This window comes from Halyomorpha halys, unplaced genomic scaffold (genome assembly GCF_000696795.3).
Source record: "Halyomorpha halys isolate HHAL.00 unplaced genomic scaffold, Hhal_1.1 Scaffold450.1, whole genome shotgun sequence".
NCBI classification, from domain to species: domain Eukaryota; kingdom Metazoa; phylum Arthropoda; class Insecta; order Hemiptera; family Pentatomidae; genus Halyomorpha; species Halyomorpha halys.
In genome coordinates this window covers 142171-151591 of record NW_027111919.1, presented here as the reverse complement: position 1 = coordinate 151591, position 9421 = coordinate 142171, and the positions used below count along the sequence as shown (strand labels likewise).

The window sequence follows — 9421 nt, the reverse complement described above, 5'->3', positions numbered from 1 at the left end:
TAAAGGTTAAAGCTATTGTTGGAATTCTCACATACAACATTCAGATCAGGAAATAAATAATAATAAAATAAACAGTTAATTTTATTGTAAAAATCATATTATTTACTGCTAGGTGAAAGTAAATAACTGTCAGTATTGGGTAGTCGCTGGGGGGTGTAATAGCTTTAATTCACCCATTGGAGCCCCTCTTACCTAACCTATTACGTGGACCGGTTCTTTTTACAATTCTCAGTTCTTCAAAAGATAAAATACATTTTCGTAGAAATCATAATACTTCTTCTTTACTTAGCTAATAACGAAAGCCTTCTTTCAGTGTAAGCCTCACCTCAGTGCAACATATCCAATCGTTTAACACATTTTAAATCTGGGTAGTTGATTTTATCTCACCATAGGCGTGGGCAGAGGGGAGTTTATGAAACTATGCTTTAATTAGGAAGGAAATATGTTGAGTTGACATCTTCACGGATCACAAGATCACAACCTTTGAAGGGACAAGAAGGACATACGTCAATTCTTCGGTAAAAAAAGGTTAGAATCAATTATTCATCATATACTTATCTTTAAAAATAATGAGGGAAACGAATAAAAAAGAATCTTTTATAGATTTCATTCTTCCTATTATAACTTACAGCTGACCGTATTTTAATAATCTCAGAAAGATTGTCGAAAATAAATTAATGAAGGCGACCATCGTAGAAGAGGTGGTTAATATTTTTGCCTGAATTCCCAGAAGGCTGTTGGTTTCATTGTACCTCTACATCATCTCTTATATTTTTGTATTTTTTCTGTATATTATATTTATGTACAATAATTAAGTTTATGTTCGATTTTCAATGATTTATTGTGATTATAGCTAATACAAATTTAAAAAGTAATGAATGAATTTTATGAGATCGCAATAAAATGGTGGGGGTATTTCATGGAATGCGAAATTATATATCTTTCTTTTCGCATGGAATATAAGGTGACGCCATGTCTCACCCTTCCAAGTCCTTCCAGTTATTTCATACACGAGATCCTGATTCGATCGCCATTTCACTTTTCTACACTCTGGGATTCAGAAAATAAATCCAAACCAGCGCAGTTGGCATGTTTTCGTACTAAATATGAGATAAACATCCGGACTAAATAGACCAAAAAATACAGGATATTATTCAAAGACACCAGAAACAAAACCTCAAGTCCCTTAAAACCCCGAAAATGTAGAACCATCACTAGACAATTTTTTTTAGCAATAATCTTTTATTTATATTGTTGTTGTGAGATGTGCTATCACTGTTCTGCATTTTCTAGCTTATCTTTTATTTGGTCTGATGACGCCTGAATTGGCAACTGTTATTAGAAATACATATCAAAGACTTTATCTCTTTTTTTGATTTTTGCTCCCTTTAAGATGGACTCGAGAACTAATGTAGAAATGTTATTAGAATGCTACAATAGGTTGCTGGAATAGGTTAGTTTCTCCACAATACTGTGACACTAATATGGCAGTTGCTAGATATATTTGTATGCAATATAGTTGGTAAATATAAATATATATAAAAATTGAATATACCATCTCTATTATATATTATATATATAAAGTCTCTGGTAACTGGTAAGAAAACAAATCTACCGTGACTGGGTCATGGTCATTTTGCTAATATTCTTTTGACCTTGTAAAACGTTTTGAATTGAATATTTTAATATCATTGAACGATCAATCCATTCTTAGCATAGGACATACATCAGGACTTCAATTATTATTTTATCTCTCAGTGGTATGAATAATTTAATTGTGAATACATTATTAATAGAATAATTTTTTTAAGTTTACTGTTACCTTAAGTTTTTTAAGGTTACTGTTGAAATGACCTCAAATCAAGTATTTTTTACGGAAAGCTATAAAGAACAAAAAAAATGAAGCGAATATGAACATTTATTTAGGCAAAGTTAACAATAAAAATATAAACGTAAAAACGTAGATTAATAACTATTTAAAATAAAATACTGTCAGCTACTCCGATAGCTCAGAGAAAATATTATTTGATACCAGCAGGACTATTGTTGCTAATTTGTAGACGCAGCTTTGATGATCAACTTTCTAAAGTTGGTAGGCCCACATCTATACTGATTTATATTGAGGTATCCAATCATCAATCTTAATTGAATTAATACTATAATGGCACTCGTTGGGCGCCGTTTCTGTATTACAATTAATAACAAGCAAACTGAAGTGTTCAAACACCACACAATTTACGACAATCTGGTAATAAAATCAGGCGAACTACTCAATGGCGATGGCCAGCTAAACCGTATATTGTTGACCTGTTGCTAGACAAATAATCCACACTGACCGTTATTCCAACATTTAAATATTACAATACAATGTAACACATCTCTTTCAAATAAAAATAATATGTGTAGAAAATGGTCGGAGGTTGAAATATTTAATTGTGTTTATTTGCTAATCTCCAAAAATTAATCCAAAGTCAAAAATCAACTAAAAATAAAGTTTAATTAAATTAAATACTACGACAATTTACAAAACATTAACAACTTAATATAACTTGGCAAGATTAATTAATTAAAAATTATAAATCTCTAAAAAAAAATATTTCCAGAGCTTTACCATTCCAACTGTTTCGCCTCTTTATGTGGCCAAACGAAATATTTTTTGTTTACTACTAAAGTGCTTTGTGCCTACCCAGTAGTGATGTATGACAAAAGGAAACGGTATGCATTAAGCGTTTTAAATAATTTGCATTGATTTACAATTCTGATCATAATTTTTCGATACACTTTGGTTCCACTATTTGATAAACAATACAATGCAATTATTAAGTACCACGCTGATTAAATCTAAAAATAATAGAGCATTTAATAAAAGGAAATGCCTTTAGGATAGTTCAGGTATGATGAGTTCTGTTTTAACTTGAAACTTAACAAGCAGGAAAATTCCAGGCATCACGGATCAAAAGAGGTTCTGGCCTTCCTTGTCGAGATGGAATTGGCCTTTCTACAAGGACTTCCCAATGATCATATCTAATAATTATGTCTTCGCTTCACAGGCAATCTCGTAGTTTGAACTTAGGCTAATTCCTAACAGCAATTATTTATATTTAAGAACTATTTTTACTATAAACAACAATAAGAAGCGGCAGTTTTAAACATTTTTTATTTGAATAACTCATATACCATCAAGTGACGTGTTTCAAAAATTTATAGTATTTAGTCGAGGAATGAGTTATAAGTTCAAAAAACGCAAAATTCATTTTTTAAGTTGAACAATTTGATTCGAATATTATAAGTTGACCGTATGTAATTAATTTTAGGAGGATGATCTAGGTGGTGGTTCGCAGTGCCAAATGAAAACACTATAAAAGAATATATATAAGTAAACAGAATAATTATTAATAACAAGTACAGTAACGGATAATAGAATTGAAGCAAGAAAGTATGATGATGTGATAAAATAAAATATAGAAATAAGACGATAAAATGATTCCCAAACAATGGACACTTTTAAAGTTCTACTTGAACAAAATGGTTTCCAAGGATCACTTAACATCATGTTGGTTATATGATCTTAACAACGTCGGGAAAAACTATTTTCAATATAAATGTTGAATTAATGTTTTACTGTCATATCTGTTATAAGGACTTTAATTCTCATTAACCTTGAGCAAATTTTTTTAATTTCAAATACCACCTCAATTTTACCTTCATACATCTCTTAGGAAAAATTGTTTCGCTTGATTCAGGTATGAATAGAAATATCACCAAAATTATTAAAATTATTTTTTATAGTGTGTTAGAACAGGCTATAGAATCTTTCTCGTTGATAAACAAACCACAAACTAAAGAAATTTTAATGGCTCCCAGGTTTCTGAAATGTTTTGGCAAGTTCTAAATGTGAAGTTTTCACCACTTTCGTTCTTATTACATTCATGAAATACGGTCAGAAAGGAAAAATAACGGGTTGGTAGATTTTTAAAATTATTGTCGTGGTTTGATAAGTTTAATGTGCTTTTTTTTAAGAAAATATTGTTTGAATTTTATTATGATTAAGTTTTGTCATCGTTAAATTGAATAATTGGACAGTAATTCAAGATTAAATTATTTTCTAAACTATATTCTACCTTTGTAGGTTGAATGTTCATGTCTTCATTGTCCTGGCATCTTTATGGCCACAAAATGGATCTGAAACTTTCAAATAAAATTTTTTTTTTGTGGATCTCGCGATCAAATTTTACCAAAGAACTAATCCAGGGAATTCATAATAGAGTATTTTTAGTAGGAATTTGGGATCTGATAGTAGCCCATTATATAAAAATCAGCCATACATTATAATGTCATTTTTTTATTTTTAAAGCTAATTTAGGGGATTAACATATGAAAATATTAACTAATAAGGAAACTTTGTTGATATACTGAACGTGAATAAATCAAGCCATGAATATTTCAGTTAAAAAAAGGTGTATCGATTTATCGATTTTATTCCTCCGAAAAGATTGTTGTGACATTGTCGCCATAGAGAACTATAAAAGCCTGCAACAGGTCATATCGTTACGTCACCGGCGTCAAGGTCCTTCCTAAACTGTTCCAATTAACTTTACGTGCGAAACTGCTGCATTAACTAGTCCTGGACTAACTTAAGCAGTGAAGTCATCAAGAAGCCATAGGCAATTGTAAAGGATAATACTGAGGAAGTTTTCTTTTCTTTTTTTTTAATCTTTATTTTTAACTTTTCCCAACAGTATCCTTCAATAATACCCCCTTAATCCTTGTCGAAGAGAACCACAACCTAGGACAACACCTGAACAAACGACGAATTTGGCATCCTCGTATGATCTACTGCTCGTCGATTCCGACTGTTACAACGCTTACTCGACGAACAGTGCAAGGTTCCACTTAATGCCTCATTTACATGATAACAATAATACATCTTAGGAGTTACTGAGTTACGTTTTGGGGTTTCACTAGACCATCGAACACCTTTTGTACCCAATCCAATATTCTTCGCAAAAACCTTAATACTCTTCACTTTGTCAGAATTAAAATTATCCAGCCCCAAGAGTCAGCGGTGATAGTGCACTATCTCAGCCTCCCCTGTCTTTCAATAGTAATGACAAAGCACTGAGATCTGTCGTTATATGTTATATTACTATACTTTAATAAACCTTAAGTTTAATGTTTAATTCTTCTCTATAATAATTTAATTTTTTGTACATATCGTATGGGAATATTCGGTCTCTATTACCATTATCCTTTAAAAATATTGCAATATTATTTATTAAAAACAGTTTTAATTAAATTTCACCTTAATTTTTCCACTAACTGCGTTTATAGATGTAGTTTATAATTTTTCAAATTTTTATTGAAAAAATTTTTTGTGACTTTTCTAAACTAAATAAACGTCATGGGTGGCACTGTTTTACTTATTAGTAAAATTATTACATTAATTTTCTGAAATTATTATATGAGGTGTTTTTCTTTCATTATATGTTTTTGAACTATTTTTTTTTATCACTTTTTTACCGAGATTCTTTTCAAAGTTTTGTCATATTTTCTTTAGTAATTATAATATATTTAATTATTATATATTTTTGTGAAAATATTAACAATTTTTCTATATATAATTCAGGAAATAAAAGAAAATAAATAGTTGAGCAATTTACATTTATAAAATCCATTAGTTTTACTGTTACTTAACGGAAAATATGTCAGCATCACTATTTTATTTGTCGCTTAGACAGCTCTAATTCTACGTCAAAAGACTTTCATTGGCATTCACAGGAGCTGGGAGAAACACGTTCCGGTCTACTACTGACATCATCTCTGAGACAGGTCGTGATGTAACTAGTATGAAACGTAAGTTGATCACCAATGTAAAGGTTACATGAAACTGACCGAAATTTTTCGAATTATTCCCAACATAATTATAATATTTGTTAAATATAATTAATTAGTACGCCATAATCAATAATAAAAATTCCATAGTTTGAGTAAAAAAAATATTTCCTGAACTCGGAGGACCATAAAAATGTAAATGCATTGATGTCTACAAAAAACGTTTTGTTGTTCGGCAGGTTTGCAATATATGATTGTAATAAACAATATCGTAAGAACGACTTAACAATTTAACTTTTCATAATATTAAATTAATTTAATAAACATCTAATTTTTTTATTGGAAGATTATTGTTTGACCGTGTGTATATATGAATGGAATATGGTCCGGGTGCGGTAAAAAAAAACTCAAATAGTAAATAATTATACTATTTTATTGAGCCAACATTTCGCCCCACGTTGCAGGGCTTCGTCAGGGCTAAAAAAGATACAAACACTATAGTTACAAAAAGGAAAAAAGAAAAAACATAAGTGTAAAATAACAGGGGAATTAGATAAATATTTCGTAAATAAATTATATTTAGTAAATAAATTAAAATAAATATTTAGGAATTAAATAAATAATTCGTTAGTAGTTCTTATAATTACTGACATTAAATTAAATAAAAAAATATATTAAAAACGAAATTGATTTAAAATAATTCAGTATTTTTTTCTCATTTACGTTCTGAATGAGGAATGAGATAAGCTTATCTAGTTTAATTAGACACTTGTTAACTCATGGCGTTATCCAATGCTTAAACAGCCCACTGATAATAAATCATTTTCAAATAATCCGACCCTTTAATGACTTTATAAATGAACATGAAATTATCAACAAAAAATGTATTTCTTTTTCTTATAACAGAAGTGATTTTATTGCACACTAATCGATCGAATTCGAAGTAGGAGTAATACTGACAATATCTGTAACGTGCTTTGGAGTGTCAAATAACATCCTTATTTTTTTTTAATGTTTTGAACGAACATACAAAAGATTTTTGAATTCGATGTCTCAAATTACTCAGTAATATCCTGTCAGTGGCCGTTGTGAGAATCAACTGCATTGTGCATTAGTATCTGTTAACGCTTTTACTTGAAGACCTCGTACATTTTAAGTATCATCGATACATTGTGCAGTCATACAGGTTTATTGTGTCGCGCAAAATGATAATAAATAATTAATAATAATAATTCAATATATAAGAACAAATAAAACAGTAAAAAATTATCTTTATATAAATTCTGTTCTCTAAGAACATTTCACTCAAATTATTGTTATTCCATTTTCCATATTCATAAAAAATATATAAAATTATGACTTACAATATTACAACTTAGTACAAAAAGTGTTGGTAAAATATCATAAATAATAGAACAAATAAAAAGATAAATGATAAAAATTTAAGAGTAAAATATGGATAGATTAAAGGATTTATATTTATAAAAAAACTGATGTATGAGATAAGATGGATAGAAAAAAATCCTTATGTAATTTCCTAAAGATGAGAAAAAACCCCAAAACGTTGATATAATTAAATTGTTAAATTAGAAGTGTTGTATATAAGTGTCACTAATTATTATATAAGTATATAAGTGTAACTATATAACCATAAACATCTTTTAGGAATAGGAAATATAAATGTATAATCCTATTGACATAGAATAAATTCAATAATATTGAAATTAATAAAGAATTCTTTTCAATTTTTTTACTCGAACTTAATAAATAGTTTTAAACCACAGGTTCATGCCTGTAATATATTTTGTATTGTATTTACAATTAACAGCCCTATCGGAATCACTCTATAAATAAATGATTGTGACACCTTCACAACAAGGTTATGTATATAAATTAAATATTTCAGGGTGATAAAAATAATACTTAAAGGTCGCTATACGAATACTTAATAACAAGTTTATAAATTTCACTTTATACTGCTTAATTATATAGCGATGACTTTAATGTCCTCGACTCTCTAATGCCCCTGTCGCATAAACCAATAAAGATATTATTTTAGTTAAATATTTAATTTTTCCTCACATAAGTTACTCTGTTTGATTATTTTGTTTAAAGATCAAAATTGATTGCGTGGTCAGTAGGTCAGAAGTAAATTTAATGTATAAACGTCATATGTAAGTCACGCTATGATTTTTCCCTCTTTAAAATAAGTAATCGGGAAAAAAGTAAGACCACGCCCATAAATTATTTAATTTAATTAGTTAAATAGTGAAAAAAAAATACAGTAGGAAAATTTTGTAGAGCTATGCATTTTTCATTAGTTCATTATTAAAATTTATATGACTAGTTTACCCTAGCAGGAATTGATCACATTATATTTATATTATTCTTCTCTCTAAATCATTCAAACAGTAAGCAATAGAGAAACATCTTTATTCTTATAAATGATATAGTATTGGGAATAGAGTTTATTCATCACCATTGGTAAAGTGGACTAATTCTTATGTTTTTACTAATCCATTATTTTACTAGCAGAGGCATATAGACCCGCCATCTTGATCCGCAGATTTTTCTGTGGGCCAGATCGGTGGATAACATCAGAGGTTTCCAGTGTTCTGTCTAAGATATCCCAAATGCACTTCCTGGGTAGGGTTATGAAAAGAGATTTTTTTCGATTTTTTTTGAAATTTTGAAAGGGATTACATTTTTTTCTTGGTCAATTAAAAAGGTCCTAAATGAATCAATCCTTAAAATTATTTAAATCAAGGACTTATTTTTTTCCAGGTAATGAAAAGATGAGGAACGAAATTAATTTTTGAATGCCCTGTAATATTCAGATTCATAAATTGAAAGGACGTTAAATAGGATATTAATGATAGGAAAGCTACATTTCTAAAAAAAAAATAAAATAAAATAAAAGAAAGCCCTAATTGAAATAGATAAGGGATAATTAAAAAATTGACCTCTCAGCCTTGGTTAACTTTCAGTAATTAACGGTCCCTTCATTAGCAGTGTAAACGATGGTAATTCCCAAGCCTTTCTGAGTAGGATCCTTTGATCTAACTGATCGTTTTTTTAATTTAAATTTTTTAAATTATTTAAAGAAAAATATTTACAATATTATAATATCTAAACCCACCACGAACAAACAAAAAAATTGAGTAATTGACATTATCGACTAGCGACAAAAATATGATATGGCCGAACTAAACATAAAAATAAATAAAAAGATTTGCTCACGATCGGAATTTGTTTGTTCAAGATATCGTTGGGCAATGTATAGGAAATATATTGTCAGTATCTTCATGCAAGAAAATTTAATCGTTTCGTTCATCACGTGAACTGCTACAATTTATATATTCTTGACAAAAAATATGTAGTTGAAAGCTAGGGGTCCTAAAAAATAAAATACAACAAAGTCAGGAACATTTTTTTAGGCCCAAAATACTTTAAAATCAATTTACAATGGGCGAATATAGTCAGGGGTCGCCTATTTCAATTTTTTTTTTTTTTTTGTGATTTAAATCTAGAAATTTTAGAAACACGTCCCAATGTTCGTTCTAAAGAGCCATAGGAGAAAAAAAAATAT

At 29.0% G+C, this 9421-nt stretch overlaps 1 protein-coding gene across 4 annotated transcripts in view; it reads right to left on the bottom strand.

The window, feature by feature from the left end:
* The window catches only part of LOC106682909 (CAP-Gly domain-containing linker protein 1), a 457329-nt gene that overhangs the window by 409393 nt on the left and 38515 nt on the right, over window positions 1-9421 (bottom strand). The gene's annotated exons all lie outside the window — the stretch shown is intronic.